Source organism: Anabrus simplex, chromosome 6, assembly GCF_040414725.1.
Source record: "Anabrus simplex isolate iqAnaSimp1 chromosome 6, ASM4041472v1, whole genome shotgun sequence".
Lineage (NCBI taxonomy): Eukaryota > Metazoa > Arthropoda > Insecta > Orthoptera > Tettigoniidae > Anabrus > Anabrus simplex.
In genome coordinates this window covers 61245813-61268450 of record NC_090270.1, presented here as the reverse complement: position 1 = coordinate 61268450, position 22638 = coordinate 61245813, and the positions used below count along the sequence as shown (strand labels likewise).

Here is a 22638-nt window from a genome sequence, read left to right as displayed (position 1 = left end):
ATTTCAAAGATACAACAGACTTCATGTTCTGAAACTTATTAATAGTTGAATTGGCTCTACATAAACAAAAATATACACAACAAATTACATTAAGACTCTTAACTTCATAGACCACTGGATATTTTTGTACCGTAATGCATTTATCTCTTATCTTACTTACAGTCTTTAACAACCTCTTCTGCATCAGTTGAGAAGAAACATACTCTAACAATCCTAGTTGAATCATCAAAATGCAAGTTATGGTATATTTTCTGTTTTGTAATACAGAGCCATTAGTTTCAAAAGCTTCAAAGAGTGCTTGTTCAAAGTTTTGTTTGAGACCATGTAAAGCAGTCCTATTCGAGCTCAGTTTAACTTCTACAATGATTCCTATACGATCTTTCCTGTGTATCAACAAATCTAGTCAAACTTTTTTCTTTGGTACACAACAGATTTCAGAATGTACAAGGAGATTCCTGATGCCATATGCATAACCAAACAGAATTCTCATAAACTTAAGGGTTCATTTTGTGGCTTTGGCACATTTCTTGAAAACATCTATGCTGCAGTAGCTGTGAGATGGTGGTGGTGATTATTGTTTTAAGAGGAAGTACAACTAGGCAACCATCCTCTATATAACACTAATCAGAGGGAAAAATAGAAGGGATCCGACACTTCGAAAAATAAAGATATCGGTCAAAGAAAGACAAGGGCCACGAAGGGCGTGAAAATGAAAGACTCCCTAGCCCTCGCAAACCTAATAGCGTCGGGGTCGGAAAAGGACAAGAGTTGACCAAGGGAGGTTGGATAGGATATATGAAAGTGAGGAGCCTGGCACAAGTAAGTGGAAGCAGTGCCACGGCTCAGCTAAGGGCCCCGTGGTCGGCAACCCACGCTCCAAAGTTCAGAGCCCCTGGGGGTAGCTGTGAGATTTTGAAGAAATTCTTCCCCGCCTCCATTCAAACTACACAGGGCAACATATTTACTAATTTGCTCATCACTGAACTCGTACTTCTCAACATAATAAGACACATTACACAATTTATTTGCAAATTCATCTTTAATTTCACCATTTGGAATTGTCAGAGTATAAACACCTTTATGCTATATCATATTAAAATAACTATGGTCCTTTAGATACAAAAGGAATAAATAGATTTATCACTAGGAGATATGTAAGCATTAGTCATTAATGACTTTAAGTGCTAGATATATTTACATTCCAAACCAACAATGGGATTTCGTATGTCAATTTCTCCCTCATTCTGAAGAAAACTAACAATTTTCCTGAATAATTTTCCTTCCCAAACCACTACTCCAGTACCTTTACACTATGTTTTTCAGCCTAATAGCTTTTTGGTTTGTATTTATTTCCATCAGGACTCTACCCAGAACTATTTTTTATGAGATGCACTCAGAATAATTCAATCTTTAATATGCCTTGCAAGAAAAAAAATGCAGTATATTTTAGTGCCTTGCAGCCCAAGGCTCATCCATGATTGTGTTTAAGACGTGCTACTTCATCAAACGCACTGAAACTGAGGTTTTTTGAGCAACTTATCTACTTCATCTTCTGCAAATCCATAGAATTCAGAGAGTTCTGATTTCCTACGAATGGGTGTCTTCCAATTTTTTTGCATCTGTAGAAAGGATTCTCAACAACAAAATACAAGCATTCGTTAGTCCACCCAAGAAATCTTCATTCCCTTTCATCACACTAAAAACAACCTTGCAAATAAACTTAATCACGTTTTCATTGTAACCAAGATCTGCATCTTCTGAATAGTGTATTAATTTCATAACAGGTGCATCAACTTTATCTATGAGAATTATAACTTTCCTACTGAAATGTTCACGCAAATACTCTGCTAACGTTTCCAAGTCGTCATACTCCTGCTGTTCATCTGAATTATTTTTCTGTGTATATATCTGAAAAAATCCTTTCTCTCATCCTGTTCTAAGTGTTTAGAAGCTTGCAAATATTTATAACAAACAAATACTTTATTCAAAATCTCCCAAATGAACTAAGTAATCCCTCTCAAGTATCACGTTACAATTCCTTAAAACTCACAAATAAACCAGGATGTTGCCCACAGTGTTCATAAAAAAAAACACCTGTTTACTAGCACATTCTTCACCTCATCTTCTGTTCGTTCAAGCTTACACTGACAATGATATATCTTCTGGTTGTCCCAACCATATTTTCATTTCATCATCCCACTTCACACTGATCTTGGGTTTTCCTTCTGTATTCACCTCCATTTCCAAGAAACCTCTTCAACACATAAAAGTCACTGATTTTCCAAACTTATGCAGTGCTGTTATAAGTACTTTCTTCATAATTCCTTCATTTAGTGACTCATAAAGCAAAGTTTTCAAAAGAAGGCTTTTATTTATTAATGGAGCAGAATATACAATGTCTCTGCAATCTTCTGAATCCACATTAATATCTTGCAATTTTGGTATTTCCTGCAAAATAATGAGGTGCAATTAACAATCAATATTTTTTCAAATAATTAAGTGAAATAAAATAACAAAATAAAGATAACTGTAATAATTTTAATTTTGGCTTAAATTATATATTACAAAATAATTGAAAAAAAACCCTTACATACCCACTCATGCCAGATGCACCTTCTCCAGCACTTTCGACACCTAGAGTTTGACTGGCAGAACACAAATCTCTTGTAACAGTTGCACCTGAAGAGCCTCCTGTGTTGGTCTCAACTTCCTCCATACTTATTCATTTAGGCCTATTCAGCATTACACTGTAAAAATATAAAATTACATATACTGTAGTACATTTTAGCCCTTAACTGAAATTATCAAGTTTCCTGATAGCAAGCTCACATTATTTCATAAAAAAATAAAAGTTAATACAAAGGCAGTGTCTCACACAGAGTACAGCATGCTACTCACATTCAAACTCATAAAAGAGAACAATATTATAAATTCTGCTAAGGCAAGTAATTTAAATGAAGCAGCTTAAGAGGTATAGTTATAAAAACTCATAGCATTTAAGTGCACAAATAGATATGATTGAATATAGTAATATTTTTTTTATGCAATAATGCGTGAGTGTTAATCATTACACTGATAAAGTACAACTGTAAGCAAAAGTGACTATTTAAATTGGAATATATTGCAAGATTAAAAAGAATTCAATTATTTAATGGCTTTTAATTTACTAAGTATTTTAATACATAGGCTTGCTGCAATATTATGCTTGCTAAAACCATACTGTCTTGTACAATGACTATTAAAATCACATATTAACATTTCTCATTACAGTTGATTTAATTAGCTACAACAAATTAATGGAGAAAATGTGTTGAATTATTCATATATTTATACAAGGATACATAATGTAATTTAAAATTTTCCACATGCAAACATAGATACTTCTTTTTAGAAATATCATAAATTACAAGAACATTTTCCTTGTTAATGCACAGACTGTATTTACAATTTTGTAAGTATTTCTTCATTTTCTTTGCCAAAATAACACTCCCACAATGGATTACAGAACTTTATTAACTCCTATTCAATTCCCAACAAATCTGTCAATTACTGTTTAATGTTAGGTTTTGTCTGTTCATTTAAAATTAGAATTATTTTGCATTTGCAACTTACAGAAAACTAGTATTTATTTGCATGAAATCTAACATAACTACTTAATCATAGTAGTTAATTTCACCATTTATTCTAATCTAACTAGTCATTATTTAAAACTTTCCGAAGCTACCACTTTCCTAATACAAACTACTTATCTTTTTCTAAGTATAACGAAACTAAAAATTCAATTACTTATGCAACATGTTTACAATAACAAGAATAACTTACATGTTTATAGTCACTATTAATCCAACGTTGAGTTGCAATCATACACTTCATGTAATTAATGAACCTAAAACTGGAGAACATTCATTTTTAATTTTCAACAACTAATAAAATGAATAAGATAATAACAGACAACGGTAAAACATCTTACCTTCTTCATAACTTTAATAAGAATGTTGAAAACCCGATAACAAACACAAACAATCCACCCAGCAGCCATTACAATGCACAAAGGTACTTCCAACTTACGGAAGTAAATTGTAATCTAGGCTATGATAGCAGCATCACTCCAATGAAAACAGTTTCTATTCTCACACACACACAAAAAAAAATCAGTAGGACTTCAATACACAGATTTGTATTATGTTTAATGAATAGATTATTATTTTATTAATGAGCACAGATCTTTTATTTCAATTACCAAACACAGATATATATACAATGTTACATTGTTTGGTATGTCAAACCCTTTTTCATTAAGTGTTAAATTTTCATCAGTGTAGGCCTAATCATTTCCAGGATATTTTTTACAGAATATTGTTTAGTATGTAAATTCTAACAGTTTTCAGGATATTTTTACAATATATTTGGCAATATAAGTAATCTGTGCTCATTATCACAGGGTAACGAATTGTTTGCCCCATAGCATGCTATGATAATTGTTATATCAAGGGGTATTTGTCGATTTGTACGCATTTTTGGGCATTCTAAGTGTAGAACAGCACAGCATATAGGATTTTTTCAAGCTGGTTTACATCACACCGACGCAGTTAGGTCTTGTGGCGACGATGGGATAGGAAAGGCCTAGCAGTGGGAAGGAAGCTGTCGTGGCCTTAATTGAGGTACAGCCCCAGCACTTGACATATAGGATTTTATTATTATTATTATTATTATTATTATTATTATTATTATTATTATTATTTTTTTTGCTAGTGGCTTCAAGTCACACCGACACAGATAGGTTTTATGGCGATGACGTATAGGATTAAACCAGATACAGCAGTTAATTATATGATTCACTAACTGATGTACCCGTGCTTTGCTACGGAATTCTAAACTGTATACAAAATTCTAGGTTAAGTAGTGTACATGTTGTGAGGAAGATTGTATTAAATTGCATAGCTCTTAACGTTACCTCAGAAACGCGAGAGGGAAGTCACCATACGTCTTTTCTCATGTGAAGACTGGGTTAGGGAATTTTCAGTGTAATGGCAGGCTCTCTTACCTACTATGAGTCATGAACAAGTTGGGGAGTATTCATTTTGATGGTAGGCCCAGTTGCCTACTGCCAGTCAGAATTGAGTTAGGCAGTTTTCATTATAATGGCAGATACTCTCCATCTGCCTTTTTACATCATCAGAAAGACTGTCTTTCTGGTTTTCCCAACTGAAGTCAACATAGGTCATTACAATGATGTCAGTAGGAATATCACGATTAAATGCAATGCTTATCATATAAAATAATCAAATGAAAACCGAACATTTTCTCACTTTTAACAGACAGTACTACACTGTCGATCTAGCAGCCCAAAGTTCCAGAGCTGGAATGACGATGCCACAGACAAACGTGAGCACTCATCTGCCATTATTCTGTTAAGTGTGCACACCATTCATTCCAATCAATGCCTCAAAGTAAGAATCGAATAGCTGGAATACTATAATGAACTGGTGTGTTACGTACCAGTAACAAACGAAAATTTATTAACCAGAGGAATGGCATGCTAAATAAGAGTGTTATCTAACTCCCAGCTACTTCCCACCAACATTCAGGCAGGCTGTTATACTCGGTACGCAACAGTAATCCCATCTATCGGAGATGATTGGCAGAAGAAGACACAAAGCACATCACAACAAACAATGGTCAATGTAATGTTATTGTTGATTCATTTTTCGAGCACCGAGCTCGATAGCTGTAGTCTCTTAAGTGTGGCCAGTATCAAGTATTCGGGAGATAGTGGGTTCGAGCCCCACTGTCGGCAGCCCTGAAGAGGGTTTTCCATGGTTTCCCATTTTCACACCAGGAAAATGCTGGACTGGACGGCCGCTTCCTTCCCACTCCTAGCCCTTTCGTATCTCATCGTCGCCTTAAGACCTACCTTTGTCGGTGCGACGTAAAGCAAATTAAAAAATACTCGGTACGCAGAAGTAATCCCATTTATCGGAGATGAGTGGCAACAGAAGACACAAAGCACATCACAACAAACAATGGTCAATATCATGTTATTGTTGATCAATTTTATGAGCTTTATATATTGTAGGCCTTCACATTTAGTTTTCTTTCGACTCTGTGATAGGCTATTAGCGCGTCTTATAAAATTATTTATAGCGTAGACCTCATTCCCCGAATTTAAATACCGATTTTCATTAAATTATGTGCACCCATTTTCTCCTGATTCGGCGCTGATATGGACTTAACCAATAAATAAATAACTAAATAAATAAATACGGTAAAAATGTGTAAGACATAAATAATAGGAAATTTAACACTATATAACTTTAGTTATGTAGTATTTATCGATGGGACCACTAATAACATAAATATCTGAGGATTACATTTTAGGCCTTCCTCTAAACTACCATTTCACTGAGCGTGAATAAAATTATTTATAGCCTAGATTGTAGCACTTTGTTCCCCGACTTTGCACACCGATTTGCATTAAAATAGGACCACTAATAACATAAATATTTGAAAATTAAATTTTAGACCTTTCCCTGAACTACCATTTTTCTCAGCGTGAATAAAATTATTTATGGCCTAGATTGTAGCGACTTATTCCCTGTTTCCCATTTTCACACCAGGCAAATGCCGGGGCTGTACCTTAATGAAGGCCGCGGCCACTTCCTTCCACTTCTTAGGCCTTTCCTATCCCATCGTCGCCAAAAGACCTATCTGTATCGATGCGACGTAAAACAAACAGCAAAAAATGGGAAACCACGCAAAACTACCTCCAGGACTGCCGACAGTGGGGTTCGAACCCACTATCTCCCGGATGCAATCTCTCAGCTGCGCGCCCGTAACTGCAAGGCCAACTCGCCCGGTCGTACCGAGTAATCAGACTGCTGAATATCGGCGGAAGTAGCTGGGGAGTTAGATACCTTTCTTCTTTAGCATGCCATTCCTCTGGTTCATAAATTTTCTGACACTGCTGGTACGTAACACACTGGTTCATCATAGCATTCGAGCTATTCAATCCCTACTCTGTGGCACTGATTGGAATGAGCAGTGTGCACACTTACATGAATATGACAGAGGAGTGTTCACGGCTGTTTGTGGCCTGGTCATTCCAGCACTGGGACTTCGGACTGTTAGATCGGCACCGTAGTACTGTTGGTTAAAAGTGAGAAAGTGTACGGTTTTTCATTTGATCTAGTATTTTATATCATAACATTGCTTTTAATCGCTAAATTCCTACTGACATTTTTGCAATGACCTATGTTGAATTCAGTTAGGAAAACCACCAAGTCAGCCTTTCTGAGAATCCCGTAGCGAAGCTCGGGTATAGTTGGGGACAAAACATGACGGCCTCAGTTCCTAGAAGGAAGCTGGAAGCCAGTAGTCAATTACACTCTGCACCCTGCTGAGTTCACGAGTTCTAAGTGATCCTTGTTTGTTTTGGAGAGGAAGCCAAACCACTTTCTTCCTCACTCTCTGTAGTATTTACCCTTTCTTCGTGTAGGGTGCAGTAGTCGATTTGGCAACTCTGGCTGTAGTAGAGGTAGTAAATCCTTTAAGACGCTAATAGACACCGAGCTGCCGCTGGAAAGTAGTGGTGTGAGGCGAGGTCGTCATGATTTGTCCCCAACTATACATCAGCTAGTACAGTACCGGTATATAGATAGTTAATAACTTACATGTGTATAATAAAGGCAGATATGTTGGATATTGAGATTCAATTGTATATTTGTACTTGTAATAGTGAAATTATCTCTACATTGTGACAATTTCTATTATATCATCTATTTCGGCAGCACTGATTTCACGTACGTCATCAGAATTGTAATGAAAATAAAAAATGGGAGCATGCATAGTAAACGTTATGTTAATACCTGAACAATATTTCAAAATACTAGTTAATAAGTATTGCAGTGTGTCTAGAAAGGTTAATAATAGAAGATTAATGATAATATATAAAATAAATACACTCCATATTAAAGGTACTGTAATTCGTAGCGCCTGTTCTACAAGATACATACAATCCTTTACATCACTTTTACACCTATTATGTGAGGTAAATATTTCACATTTCCGGATCTATGGCGTCACAGCGTTTCTGTCTCGAATACTTGATAACTATGTGATTTTGCATAAGAGATGATCGTGTCTTCTCTGTTTATTAACATGTATTTTGCGGTCTCTACAAGTTTTTTGCTACAGTCAATAATCGCAATAGTAGAGTCTACTACCAGCATGAGCACAGCTAATGAATCTCAGCGACTTATTCAGTCCCACTTATTGATATAGTTAGTCAATATGCTAAAATAATACATTAAGGAAAATAAAGCTGTTAGGCTCATACTTCAGTATGACTCTCATACATCTTTCCTATTTTATTTGATGCCTTTGTATGTGGCGAAGTTAGGGCTCACGGCTATCTCTACACTTAACCACAACGTACGGTACAGAGTCACATAATTTGAAAAATAACACTGTACACAGTCTCTAGAAACTATCTAAATTAATGGAATAAAAAACTAGTTATTTTTAACATTACCTAACAATAGCTCTAAATCATACTTTCACTCATTCACTCTAACATTCATACATGCTGTTCACGTATTTAAGTGGAAACCTCGACAAGACCGTTTAAATGCGGCTAATGAAGTGCTATTACGTATACCGATAGGGAGAGTGTTCCATAGCCGTGTCCCAGACACCTAGAATGAGCAGCGGTATACATAATACGAGTGATTAACTGGTATCATAAGGCTAGGAGTCGATCTAGTACTGTATTATGCCTATGGCTAGACGAGAAGAAGTGAAAATGTGAGGATAGGTATTCAGGTGTAGATTCTTTCAGAAGTCGAAAAATTAGTGTCGCAATATTCAGGTTTCCTAATTTATCGATTTTCAGCCAGGATAGTTTCTCATAATTAGATAGTATTTAGTTGTGAATACGTCGGGAGTCTGTAGTACAGCATAACCTGTGCTCGTACTGACAATATACTATACTACTGAGGTGCATTCTCAATGCCGTACAGTTGTTTGTACCGAGTTTAAACTCAGCAATGTCAGAAGATCATAAACAGTGATGAATGAGACTGAACACGGATGCGATTCCACCTATTTACGCTAAGAAAATAACAGATAGGAAATCTGCCACCTGGGCGACTGCCTTAAATGCAGATCACTAGTGATTGATTGAAAGGGTCAGGAATGGAATGAATAAAGCCCCCATCTAGCGGCGAGGATAGGAACTGTGCCCGCTGCCGAAGCCTGTCGCATTCCTCTGGCGCAATGATTAATGAATGACAAATAAAATGATATTGCAGAGTGTTGCTGGAATGAAATATGGCAGGGAAAAGCGGAGTACCCGGAGAAAAATCTGTCCCTTCTCCGCTTTGTCCAGCACTAATCTCGCATGGAGTGACAGGGATTTGAACCACGGAACCCAGCTGTGAGAGGCCGCCGCGCTGCCGCCTGAGCAACGGAGGTTTGTTTTCTGTACTGTCACTGTTATCTATTTATTATTATTATTATTATTATTATTATTATTATTATTATTATTATTTTTTTGCTAGTTGCTTTACGTCGCACCGATACAGATAGATCTTATGGCGACAATGTGATAGGAAAGGCCTAGGAGTTGGATGGAAGCGGCCGTGGCCTTAATTAAGTTACAGCCCCAGCATTTGTCTGGTGTGAAAATGGGAAACCACGGAAAACCATCTTCAGGGCTGCCGACAGCGAGATTCGAACCCACTATCTCCCGAATGCAAGCTCACAGCCGCGTACCCCTGACCACACGGCCAACTCCCCCGGTACTGTTTTGATTGCAGTGGTGTCTTATAGCTGTTGTCAGGATTTTCGTTTTCTAGGTATTTAGATATAAGCCTGCCTTTTCGTTCTGCTTTGACTCTAAGATTCGGATATTCCAGATCTTGCGAAGCTGTCCTTTACTTCAACAGCGTTTAAAATTGACTTTTGCCACATGCAATAGGGAACATGCATGATCCGGGGTTTTAATTAAAAATATGCTAATCTGATTCAAAATTTCACGCAGAATTAAAAAAATGTGATCAGAATGTACAAATAATAACTCCAAACATGATAAAAATCTAAATTAAAGTACGAAAATGTCACGTCACGCAAGTACGCGATCTCATTGGTCTGGCGTCATCGTACAGGTTGACTGAATTAGCAGACGAAATAACACATAGTGTGCTGTGAGAAGCAGGATATACTTAGCGTATTTCTACTTTATGTTAGTGTCTGGTTTGGTTAAATTCAAAGTCTATACATTGGATAATAATCTGAGTGGTATATTTTAGACTTAAAACGAATCCTGCGCAGACAGTGAGGCAGAAAACTTATAAATGGTGTATAGTTCCAATGAGAAATAGCACATCGCATACCATCCCAAACAAATTGTTTATAAATGTTCCAAAGACGCTAAAACTAGGGAGAAATGGATTTTGGTGAGCCGGAGAAATGCTTGTGATATATCGGAAAAGTCTACAGTTTACTTTTTTAAAGATCATTTTAACGTAAGGTGAATTTGTTTGAATTTTCAGTCACTTTTCCATGTCAGCTGTTCTAGTGGTAAAACTTTGAATTTTAATGTATGATGCTTTAGTTAAATGCTTCATTTACATCTTGGAATATGAAAGTAATAAACAGTGTCTTAATTAATGCTGATTATTAAAGTATTCTCCAAACCTAACCTATGTTTTGGGTGATCCATGTCTAGGTAATAAACCAAACGGGTTATGAACCACATTGACAGCTCTAATTATACCAATTTATCTTGGCATGCGACAGTTATTTATGTCTTTATTGAAGAGCTCACATTTGTAAAGAAATTTAGGCTATAGCTAAATACTCTATAATATAACAAAAAATAGGCGTGTAGATCGTGAAAGAAAACAACGTGAATTTAACAAATATATATCTCTACACAAAACCAATGCTTGTCTGTTGGGGTCTTATAAGTTAACATTGCTCAATTATAACAACTATCATAATATTAGTGAAATAAATAACATAATTGCACACAGGTGAAAATAGTGATGTTGGTGTTTAAAATATTATCTAACTTAGCCTAAGTTTTAGGGTATACAAGCCAAGTCAATAAACCGAAGGATAAAAATACCGGGCGAGTTGGCCGTGCGGTTAGGAGCATGCAGCTGTGAGCTCGCATCCGGGAGATAGTGGACTCGAACCCCACTGTCGGCAGGCCTGAAGATGGTTTTCCGTAGTTTCCCATTTTCACACCAGGCAAATGCTGGGGCTGTACCTTAATTAAGGCCACGGCCGCTTCCTTCCCATTCCTAGGCCTTTCCTGTCCCATTGTCACCATAAGACCTATCTGTGACTGTGATGTAAAGCAAAAAAGGGTAAAAGTCACAGTACCGAAAGACATTCCTGTACTGAACGACTAAAATGTCACCAAGACACTTTTCTTGCGTGATATGCTCAGCTTGTTAAAAGCCAGATGTAATTAATGTTATTGGCATTACGCCCGCTAACTACTACGGTTTTCGGAGACGCCGATGTGCGGGAATTTAGTCCTGCAGGAGTTCTTTTACGTGCCAGTAAATCTACCGACATGAGGCTGACGTATTTGAGCACCTTCAACTACCACCGGACTGAACCAGGATTGAACCTGCCAAGTTGGGGTCAGAATGCCAGCACCTCAACCGTCTGAACCACTCAGCCCGACTTGTGAAAACTAGATGAAGTCATATTTATCTTTATCTTTATCATGTTTAAGTTTTTCCCTCCACCAAGATATTCAATGTTTCTCTTTCATGGGCCCCGGAAGTGGGTAGGCCAGTTGCCCCAACCATAAATATATATTTTTTTCGGGAATGATAGATTATAGACCTATAGTACTATGATCTTTCTTTCTTTCTTTCTTTCTTAATCAGTTTATTCTTCAGGTTTGGCTTTTCCCTCGCACTTAGCGAAGTATTTCACCTCTACCGCTTCAAGGGCAGTGTCCTGGAGCGTGAGACTTTGGGTATGATGATTCAACTGGTGAGGAGGGTCATTACCTCACCCAGGCGGCCTCACCTGTTATGCTCAACAGGGGCCTTGTTGGAGGATGGGAAGATCGGAAGGGATAGACAAGGAAGAGCGAAGGAAACGACCGTGGCCTTAGGTGCCTGGAGGAGAAGTTGGAAAATACGAGAAACCACTTCGAGGATGGCTGAGGTGGGATTCGAAACCCCTCTACTCAGTTGACCTCCCGAGGCTGAGTAGACACCGATCCAGCCCTCGTACTATTTGTTTTCAACTTACATGGCAGAGCCGGGAATCGAAACCGGGCCTCCGGGGGTGGCAACTAATCACATTAACCACTACTCCACAGAGGCGGACTAGTACTATAATGCTACCTATATGTTTATGTTAGTGCTGAAATCCGATTTCTTACTTTACTAATGCTGAAAGCCCGAAATTGAAATGTTATTCTTTAATATGGGAATCAGTCTAGAAGGAAATGTTGAAAGTGATGTGATTTCTATCCATGTTCGTTGTTATCCGAATACTATGAGTTACAATACATTGCACGTATATAAAAGATGCCACTTACAAACTTGCTTTTTATCCGCGAATTTCTGCGGCCACAAAAGTCACTATTTTTCAAGAATGATAACATCTACACATGATAGATTGCCTGACTGTGCTGTTTTGAACCTTTCTTCTGTCATTTTGAAATTATTCGTGATCACGAATAATAAACAATCGGCTTTTAGTAACGGCTGATGCACAATGGCTGGTAGAGCTGCTTGCGGTACTGGATCGTGACGTCACAGCGCGCCGCTTACGTCAGAGGCCGCTTCACTCGCCTTGCGGAAAAGCACTTTCGAACATTTTTTTAATGGTAGAAAACAAGGCAACTTACCACAATGTAATACGTTTACGTACTATTTCATTGGTGTACTTTTCAAAAAAAATATTTTTGAAAATTATGCATATTCCCTATTGATGATCAGAGCCGCAATCTGCTATATTTTGATATCGGAAATGGAGCTTTTCCATTTTTTTGTTGTGATGAAAGAAGTCTAATCTTGATTCCTGTGGAGCCTATCAGGAGACGTCCAGGTGTATAGAGGACATTTCGATTGTTAAACTATGTGTTTGTGATGGTTAACTTGTTTTCCTGGTCAAATTGGATCATTCTATCCCTAGTACCGAGCGAGTTGGCCGTGCGGTTCGGGGCGCGCAGCTGTGAGCTTGCATTCAGGAGATAGTGGGTTCAAACGCCACTGTCGGCAGCCCTACAGATGGCTTTCTTGGTTTCCTATTTTCACACCAGGAAATGCTGGGACTGTACTTTAATTAAGGCCACGACCGATTTCTTCCCACTCCTAGCCCTTTCCTATGCTATCGTTCCCATAAGACCTATCTGTGTCTGTGCGACGTAAAGCAAAAAGTGCGGTGCGTCTATCCCCTGCGTAATTTCTTTCGCCTACGCCAAACTTATATACAATTAGCGATTGCTCTTGAGGGCCTGTTTTTGAGTTGAAGTCTCCTATAACACATCGAGTGCATCGCTCGCTGCCGAATCCGGTATTGCCTCAATAATTCCTATACCACTGAAATATTGCAACGAAATTTGAATGGGATCCGCCTCATTTCGTGCTGAAAGTCGCTACCATTTGCGTCCAGATAGGGTTAAGCCTGATGCGCCATATTTTCCTGGAAAAGTGTCTGATACCAAAGACAGTAAGCAACTCTTTTTAATTATTTGACCACTGAGAAAACGGTACGCACAATCTTTGCTTTTTTGCATAGCAGGTTGACAAGTGCTTCTGGGCAACTCTCTTTCGTGTAAAAGTCCTTCACATTCTGGGTAGTTTTTTCTGACATGGTCGTCCAATAAATCCCTCTTGATTTCCAGTTTCTTTGACAAGGCCCAAATGGTGCAGATGTCGGCCTCCAAATGTTCTCAGAAATTGCTGTTGGCGGGACTTCATCTATTTTACAGACAGGAAACGCTCGCTACTCCACAATGTAGCGATTCATTTTCCAACTATTCTGTGTGGACTCGCATGCACACTGCACTGCACTAACACTCACAAACAACTTCCAGAGCTCGGCCGTCATGGCCTCGCAGGAAGCCAGTGAAGCCTACCTGGTGGGTGCCATCCACGTCAAGCGTGTCACCATCATGCCACGGAGTAGAGTGAGTTACGGAGATTGAGTTACAGTAGTCTCTGTAGCTCAGCTGATATGAGTGAGCAAAGACTGAGGTGTCAGTCTGTTGGAGCCGAGGACTCGCTTCTATTTCCCTGACGTCCTGTGTGTGTGTGTGTGTGTGTCTCGGGGACGGCCGTTGCAGAAGAACCTTGGGTGTTCTGGAGCAGTGCGAAGGCAAAACTGGGTGCCGACGTGTGCAGATTGCGAACGGAGTTCGACGGATTGAGTGAACAGCAGATATTATCGCGAGCTGAGAGACTGGCGTGTAGACTGCGGACCGTGACAGCGCTAACGACTGTGACTGAGCGGCTGAGTGAATGTAGTGTTGTAAGTGATCGAAGACTGCGTGCGTGTCATTGTTGATAAAACATGAGAAACTACGAGAGAGAGCGCGAACTATGTACGTGTGTGCCCTGTGTAAGTTGTGAGCTCGGCAATCGTGTGTGTGTAAATGAATAGTTTTAGTACATAGCTAATAAAATTTTAGAAATAGTACGCTACCAGGTTCTGTCTTATTTATTTACCCCGGCAACACGTAACAATACAATAACATACATAAGGTCTTACTAACAAGTGCAGTGAATCAGCCAGACAATTAACTAGAATACCACAGAGGCTTCAGGAAGAGCCAATCATGAGCTGAGCAAATACTCAATCTCAAAACAATATTAGCCTACTCCAAAATTAAAAACTGCAAGGTTGTAGTCACCTTTGTTTATTTTACAGAGACTTAAGACTCTGTGGACAGGCAAACCCTAATAAGTACAGTTCTCGAAGAACTAGGGCTAAACAACAAAACCCAAACTCATTCTACAAACCCTAACTGACACACATCCTAAGGTTAATATCAGAGGCAAGAGCTCCGAAACCTTCAAGATCAAAACAGGGGTCAGGTGTTGGACTATCCTCACTCCTCTTCAATTGCGTCCTGGAAAAAGTTGAGAGAACGGCGCAAGAAGCTGGCAAACTTGGGTGTTCAGAGTGGGGTCTACCTGTGTCACAAGAGCGAAGGGCTGACAGTAGATTGTTTGGCCTTTGCAAACAAGTCTCTGAATATAACAACAATCCAGGACAAATGTCTCAAAAGACAGATGCTAAACCGGGACTCCTAGTGTCACTGGAGAAAACTACTGTATAGTTCTGAATACCACCCGCCAATGAATAATACCCACACTCCTGAATTTCTAACAACAAAATTTAGAAAAAATAAATCACATGTTTACTCACCTATTTTTTAATTTCTGCAAATGTGTCACCAAACGGCTGATTTAGAACACTAAAAACACCACAATGAGAAATAAAACTAGTTCAATCTACAAATCAGTCACGATTCAACATCAGAACTACCACTATCGGAACTTTGATCACTATCACCTTGCCATACATAGTCGACCTTACTATCATCCACAGAACGTGAAATTTCACACGTCTTGAAACTTTTCCTCACCAGTTGTTGGAGATGCGATCCCATGCAGTCTTTATCCATTTGCATAAAAGTTCCACTTCGGGTCACTTCACTCGTCCAGTAGGAGTCAGTGAGTGATTGCCGGCAGACGCCATCAACTTGGTGTAAAGCTATATCAATGCACCTTTGAAAGGCCGGTTCACACAAACATCCCATGGCTGTAGCACAGAGGTCGGCCCTCCTGGAATTATTGCCACATCAGCTGTTCCTTTACTTATCATTATCAATTCCTTTATGGCGTCGGTAGTATGCCCGCGATACCTGTCAAGCACAAGCAAGTTCTTCTTCTACAATAAAGCTCCTGGGCGACATTGCCAAACATGCTTCACCCAGTCCTCAATTAGCTCACTGTCCATCCAGCCGGATTCTTGGGTTCAAACGAAAATACCAAACAGCAAATTTCCTTTCGGAAGTGTTTTTCTTTTCAGAACAATATACGGAGGAAGTTTGGTTCCGTCAGCTAACATGCATAACATTACCTTGCAGCTTTGCTTTCCGTTACTACCTGACATGATAGTAATGCTTTAGAGCCCTTAATGTGAACCATATTGTCTAGTGGCATTTCAAAATACACAGGCATCTGATCAGCATTCCCAATTTGAGCAAGCAAATAGGAATTTTACTTCTGCAAACGAATAACGTGGCGATGAAAGGCTGTCAACACGGAGATATTGTGGAATAGATGTACATCTGCACATATACAATCCGTTTCTTGAAAAAAAGTTCCTTATTCATCCACGGCTTGCAGTAAAATCCTCCTTTTTAAATCCTTTGCGATCTCTAATGATTTTAGTTGATGCATTTCAGTCGATACACCATAACCTAGTTCACATCTTTCAGTCACGTTATTTATAAAGCCGTTCTTCAATTTCAGGGAACTGTGCACTCTGCCCTTGGCAAGTTCTACATTGAGAGTTACGTTTTAATATAATTTCCTTCTTCTTCCTCCAATCGTGAATACATGATTCATCAATATCATATTATCTGGTGGCGGCACGATTTCTGATAGTTTAAGTTTCCGTTACAACTTAAAGTTTCTCACTCACAGTAAATGACCGCAAACGCCTTTTTCTAATTCATCATGTGTTACCACTGGTGTTCCTTCAGTCAGAACATAAAGTATTAATCAACTGGCACACCCTGGTAACTCAGAAGTGAGCGACGGAGTGAGATTTCAGCCGTTGTAAAGTCGTGTGACATGAAACCGTTGTTGCTGCATTGACACGTCTTCGGAACAATGTATTATGAGACCACGATTTGAAAGGCTTAAATATGACCTGCACCCGATTTAAGGAGCAATATCTCTGTAAAAAAAAAGTGTGGGTGGTATTCGGGATTATACGGTAAGTACTTTACCAATATCAAAGAGGCTAACAGAGAGGTGTCAGTAGAACAGGGCAAATAGAAAATAAAAAGATATTTAAAAAATATTATCCTGAGTTCACATGATGATAACAGTAAGTATCTTGAAGACAAGATTACTTGGATTAGTTGAGGGTATTACAAAATGACAAACAAAATATTATACACCACAATGTAACTGTTCATTCTCTTGAACTTCACACTTGAGGAGACGAAAGTTAACAGCTGGGGACACATGAATATAAATATAAACTATATGTGGCTTGCCCGCAAATTGCCACGCAAATAGAATCAATTATCACTCCATGGTTTCCCGTTTCTCTATGTAATGTTTGGGCGCCAGCTTTACAGTTTTAAACAAAACTGTACAGCAAAATTTATGTTTACTACCATAGAAACTTATACTTAAATCACAGGGGTAGGATTTTAAATAATTAATCATTAAGTATCACTTTGAGAAAGAAGATTAACACAATATCTGGCCAAATTAATTTATTAAACAAAAAAAATGAGATGAGTCGGAAAAGTACCTTTTAGCTTGGAGGGAATTAAGAATTTAATGTTACTGTAATTTACTGTTGCTTGCATTGTCTAATTGTGGCTCACCAATTTGTAGCTTCCATTGAGGTCATCTGTATTCTGTGGTTACTCGTTCCCCTCTTCTCGCTGCAGACTGGCTCCATGGACATCCTTCCTTTCTTCTGCGATATGGTTTGGGCTATCTGGACTAGCACTCCCTAATTACCTAAGTCTTTAAATTAGACATTGGCCCTATACTTGTGAAAATTGATCACTGTTGATCGTATGAGGAGAAAATTCAGTGTTGTGAATTTTTCTATGTTATCAAAAATCTCAATCCAACTTAGCTATTCTACTGATACAATACAGACTTGTACCAAGTACCGTACCGTGGACTTGAACTAACGTAGTTCTTCGTCCAGAATAATATAGAGTATCTCGCAAGCCGTATGCTTGTTTCATCTCACCCTGATCCGACATCACGGCAGCTATGTACTGTGTCTCGAAGCGATAACTCGCTGTCTCAAAAATAAATCGTAGTTGTGTCTTGAAGCGACAACTCACTGTACCAAAAATATAATTGTTGTGTGCTGAGGATTGCTCCGTGCCAGATAATATACAGGAGCTCTCCCCACTCTTGGTAACTGCTCCATGCCAAATCTCTGTACAACGAAGCATCTGATTCGTAGATCTCATATCATATCTTCCCTCTCTTCATTCTTCACAAGTAACCAGTAGGCGTGGCGGTGATGTAGTCTCCTAGCTTGCTAGCCTTGCATGTGGGTTGCTGTATAGTACAATACTCATGAGTTAAACCCAAGTGAGTCATCCAAAATTTCCAGCGTCAAGAATAACTTTTCCGTATACACAAGTATGAGATGAAATGACACAAACTCTGTCTCAACATACTGACCATATTTACAGTATATAATGAATTCATATCTTATAATTTAAATAATGAATGATGTTCTAATATATACAATATGATTCCAAAAGAATTATTTACAACTGAATGAAGTTAAATTAATATGTCTTTATGAATAATAGCCGATGACGGATAATCTTGATATTGAGTGATATCACGTAATTGGACTGTACAATAAATTAGTATGGCTGGAGAAGCCTGGACGGTTACAACATCCTTAATCCTAACCTCATATTTATCTACTGTTTAACAATATGGTTGATGGAAATGGGATGGCTTATTATTTCATATCAACTATTGGGTTTTCAATGGAAGCACCCTTTCAAACACACAAAAAAAAAAAGTCTTTAGTTATATTATACTATGAGTGTGCATAACCTTACATCGATGAATAACAAGTTACTGCACTATTATAGGGGCAGAAAGAAAGGAACAAGTAATAGAATAAACATGATGGGCTCTCTCTTCAATCTATGTGAAAACAGCAGTGGAGTCCTTGTCCTGTGTTTTCTGGTTTGTCCTTGTCTTCTTTCTTCTGTTGCTCCCTCTTTCCACACTGATCTATCACTGTGTTTATTCTATTGTGTGTTTCTTTCTATATCTGACTTTATTTGTTACTTGTTCCTTTCCATGCATTGAAACTTAACAAATTTTAAATTCTACTCAAATTAATGAACACAATCATAATTAACATAATTTAAACATACGGTAATGAAAAAATGAACAACAAATAAGAAATATTTCAACTGAGTTTATTCATTTATTAGCAAATTAAGCAAATAAATATTATTACAATTATTTTCAAAGTGACAAAATATCAATTCCACTCTTGCAGATCAAAGCTATTTTAAGAATGTTCTATATCTTGTCCTTTATTAATTCTTGTTTTGGTCAATGTTATTACTTCATAACAAAATCTCCCTTCCTGAAAACAATATACAATATTTTCAAATCCTTGTTGGAGTTCTAACTCTATGAAGATATTTTGTATTACAACTTTTGGGAAAAAAGAATTTCCAACTAGAGAATAGAGCTAACCATCCAATATTTGTTCCAATGTTCCAAACACTTTGGTGAATCATATTTCAAATCAATTATACTTAAATCCTCTTCGAGACAACATGAAGTCTCCTCCTTTATACTGACTGGTAGGTACTTTGATCAAGTAAGTATAGCAAGTATAAAGCCGACTTAAATATATTTTAATACTTCGTGGTTTACAGATGTTCCAGCTTCCATCCTTTTACGTTTTCTTATAAACAGTCAACTCACTTAAACAGATGTTTATTCTCTCAGAATCATTTAAACGACAGTATCAGAGTTTTCACGTACTAGCCTATGCACTGTTTTATGTCAATCTCTGTTAATTTACTTGTACATCTCCAAAACAGATATTCTGAGTAAATTCTAGGATATGGAGTTATCTATTTCTTTATGACAACAGTTCCACCACAATCCATCAAATAACCTCTTTATCAGATTGGTGTGTGATAATGTACTGCTTTGTTTTTAACTCAATTATGCTTTTGATCTGTTTTCAAGTGATTTATTACAGACCAAAGATTATAATTTTAAGGAGTATTTTTTTTTTCTTTACTTGGGTATTGTATTCTTTATGCACAAGTCATCTCCCCATCTAGAGTGAAGTTAAATTCTTCCCTATCATCTAGAAGCCGACAAGTATTTTACAATTTCAAATGTGGTATTCTTATTCTAATTTTCCTTCTTATGTTTCATTCTACATATATAAGTTTGGTAAGAAAGTAATAGTTCAAAAGCTGGGTACAAAACTGCAAAATAAAAGATAGGAATATTAATCAACAATATTAATGGTTCTGCCAACTGCCATTTTTTGATGGATGCAGTACTTTTGCATCTGTCTGTTGGCACAGGCCAGAACAAAGTGTAGCATCCAATGAAGACCCAGCCTCATCTATGGTTATGGCAATATGGAAGCTGCTCGGGTATTTGGAGCACGTCTGAGTGTTATGAAAGGTGTTGCTCATAGGGTTGGTCGTGCTACAATAGCACTTTCTGGCCCAGCGAGGAAAGCAATGGCAAACTCCCTCACACCTCGTCTTGCCTAGTACGCCTCATTTGGCACTGCCACTGGTTTTTGTGTTTTCCCTATAACCGCATAACCTTTGGTGGTGCTATTTGAGGATCCAACCAGCCTCTGGGTTGATGACCTGACAGACAGACATTAATGGTATGACATATTAGTATTTCATCTGATATGTAAAAATATGAACATCTTCCATTCCCTACCTGATAATTTTCATTCTTGTACATAACTTCTGAAACATTACAAACATTCTTACCAATAAACATAGAAGAATGAAACCTAAGGAAAAAAATAAAACCATGTATGCAATGGGACTTGAACCTGTGAAGACTATGGTATTACATACTGAACCAGGCATTCACTTGTCACCCCATTAGCTTTAGTTGATATGAGGCGCTTGGAATTTGTAAAAGCCAATTTTCTCTAGAATGTCTGGATATTTGGCCCAATGGCTTTGGGACATTTGTATTCAAAGGATCATCTTCCATGTACTATATATATGAAAACAATCCATAGCCAGTCAACCTGAAGGTCTCATTGTATAAAATTCAAAAACTTGGTTTTCATGGTGACTATGATTTTTTTTTTTTTCAACCAATAATACCAAAGCATTTTCTACATCCTCTAAAATTCATTGCCTTCAAAGTGTACACTACATTTTTAAGAATTTATATTCCTTAAAAGCAGTTGCTATTTCTTAATGGATGCTGTATTTATTGACATCTCTTGGAAAAATCCAGAGCAAAATGTAACTCCCACCAAATTCTCATTCATGGCTTTGACTGTATGGAAGCTGCTGACGTATGGGTGGTGATGAGTAATGACGTTCAGAGCACAACTTGTGTGTCTGGATGCTACTCATACGGCCAATCATGCTTTGTATGGTTCATTCTGTTAAGGCTGTCAGCTTCTGTGATTTCCTTATAATCTCATAACCTATGGTGCTGCTATTTGAGAATCCAATCAACCTCCTGGCTAAATACATAACAAAAGTGGTATGTAAATGTTTTTTAAAAAGTTTTTCTGTGTTGGCCTCAGATATCTTTCTGAATGTGCCGAAAAATACCACCCTTATTATTGGATATTAAGCAAAATAAATTATTTTAAAGTCATGGACATCACAATTTCCAATAATTCAAATAACTTGTAAGTGCTATCATTCCTCTCTTGTGTAGGAGTTCTTGATGCTGCATCAAAATTTCTCTAATGCATTTAATCATGTCCACATCAACAGATTTTCCAAAATATAATAGGACATATTTTTTCACGAGTCAAAAAAGGCTGTAAAAGAAGCGACTTAATTCATTTAAAATGAAACATATTTGACTTTTTAAGAAATAGAGGTGATTCAGAACATGTAATTGATGTGGAGATAAGTCCTTTGAACAAAAAATCAATTAACAGTAAATCATATTTATAACTATACAGTACAGGCTCCATTATCCAATATGATTGCATGGAATTCCTAAATTTTAAAACCATTTCAGTCAGTTTTAGCCACATTCGCAACATATGACTAATTAACTTTACAATATTCCTGCTGAAAACTGTCTTTTATCCTTTACATAACAAATACAAATCCTGGTTAAAGCTTGTTTCAACAAATATAAAGTACCATTAGTGATTGCTTATGGGAATATATTGGGCCATATTTATTTATAAGATATGCACAACAGATCTGTATTATTTAGTACTACTTATCTCCTTAGGTCAAATATACAACACTAGACTCTGAAACTGCTAATATGATTAAAACAACATTACTGACCTTTCTATGAGAAGTAGGGTCCTCTTCTGTTGTAGCTTTCTTTATGATTACACCTCCTAACAGTGTATTTCCATCAGAATCTACACAAAGAAGAAATAAACTAGATGAAAAACATTACAGAATCAAATAAAACATATATACTACGAAAAAAATACTGCAAATAATTAGGTAGCATTTGTCATAGAAACTTTCAATAATACCTGAATTCCTATTAACTACACATTTACAAAATACATTATTGGGCATGCTAGTGTGGGGTCGGGTGTTGAACGTGCTCTGTTTTATCGTAGGGATAAAGTAGTATATCTACTGAAATTTGGTTAATGTTGTGTGTATGAGTGTGTGCGATCCAT

The 22638-nt window shown here is 37.5% G+C and overlaps 1 long non-coding RNA gene across 1 annotated transcript in view; it reads right to left on the bottom strand.

Annotated features, from left to right (window-relative positions):
• Positions 1 to 1032: 1032 nt before the first annotated feature.
• LOC136875459 (uncharacterized) overlaps positions 1033 to 22638 on the bottom strand; it is an 81977-nt gene continuing 60371 nt past the window's right edge. The window contains exons 2-4 of the long non-coding RNA XR_011018397.1: positions 3823 to 3892; positions 2595 to 2747; positions 1033 to 2448 (exon numbers count right to left, since the gene is read on the bottom strand). This is a non-coding gene — a long non-coding RNA (uncharacterized lncRNA). The remainder of the gene's footprint in view (positions 2449 to 2594; positions 2748 to 3822; positions 3893 to 22638) is intronic.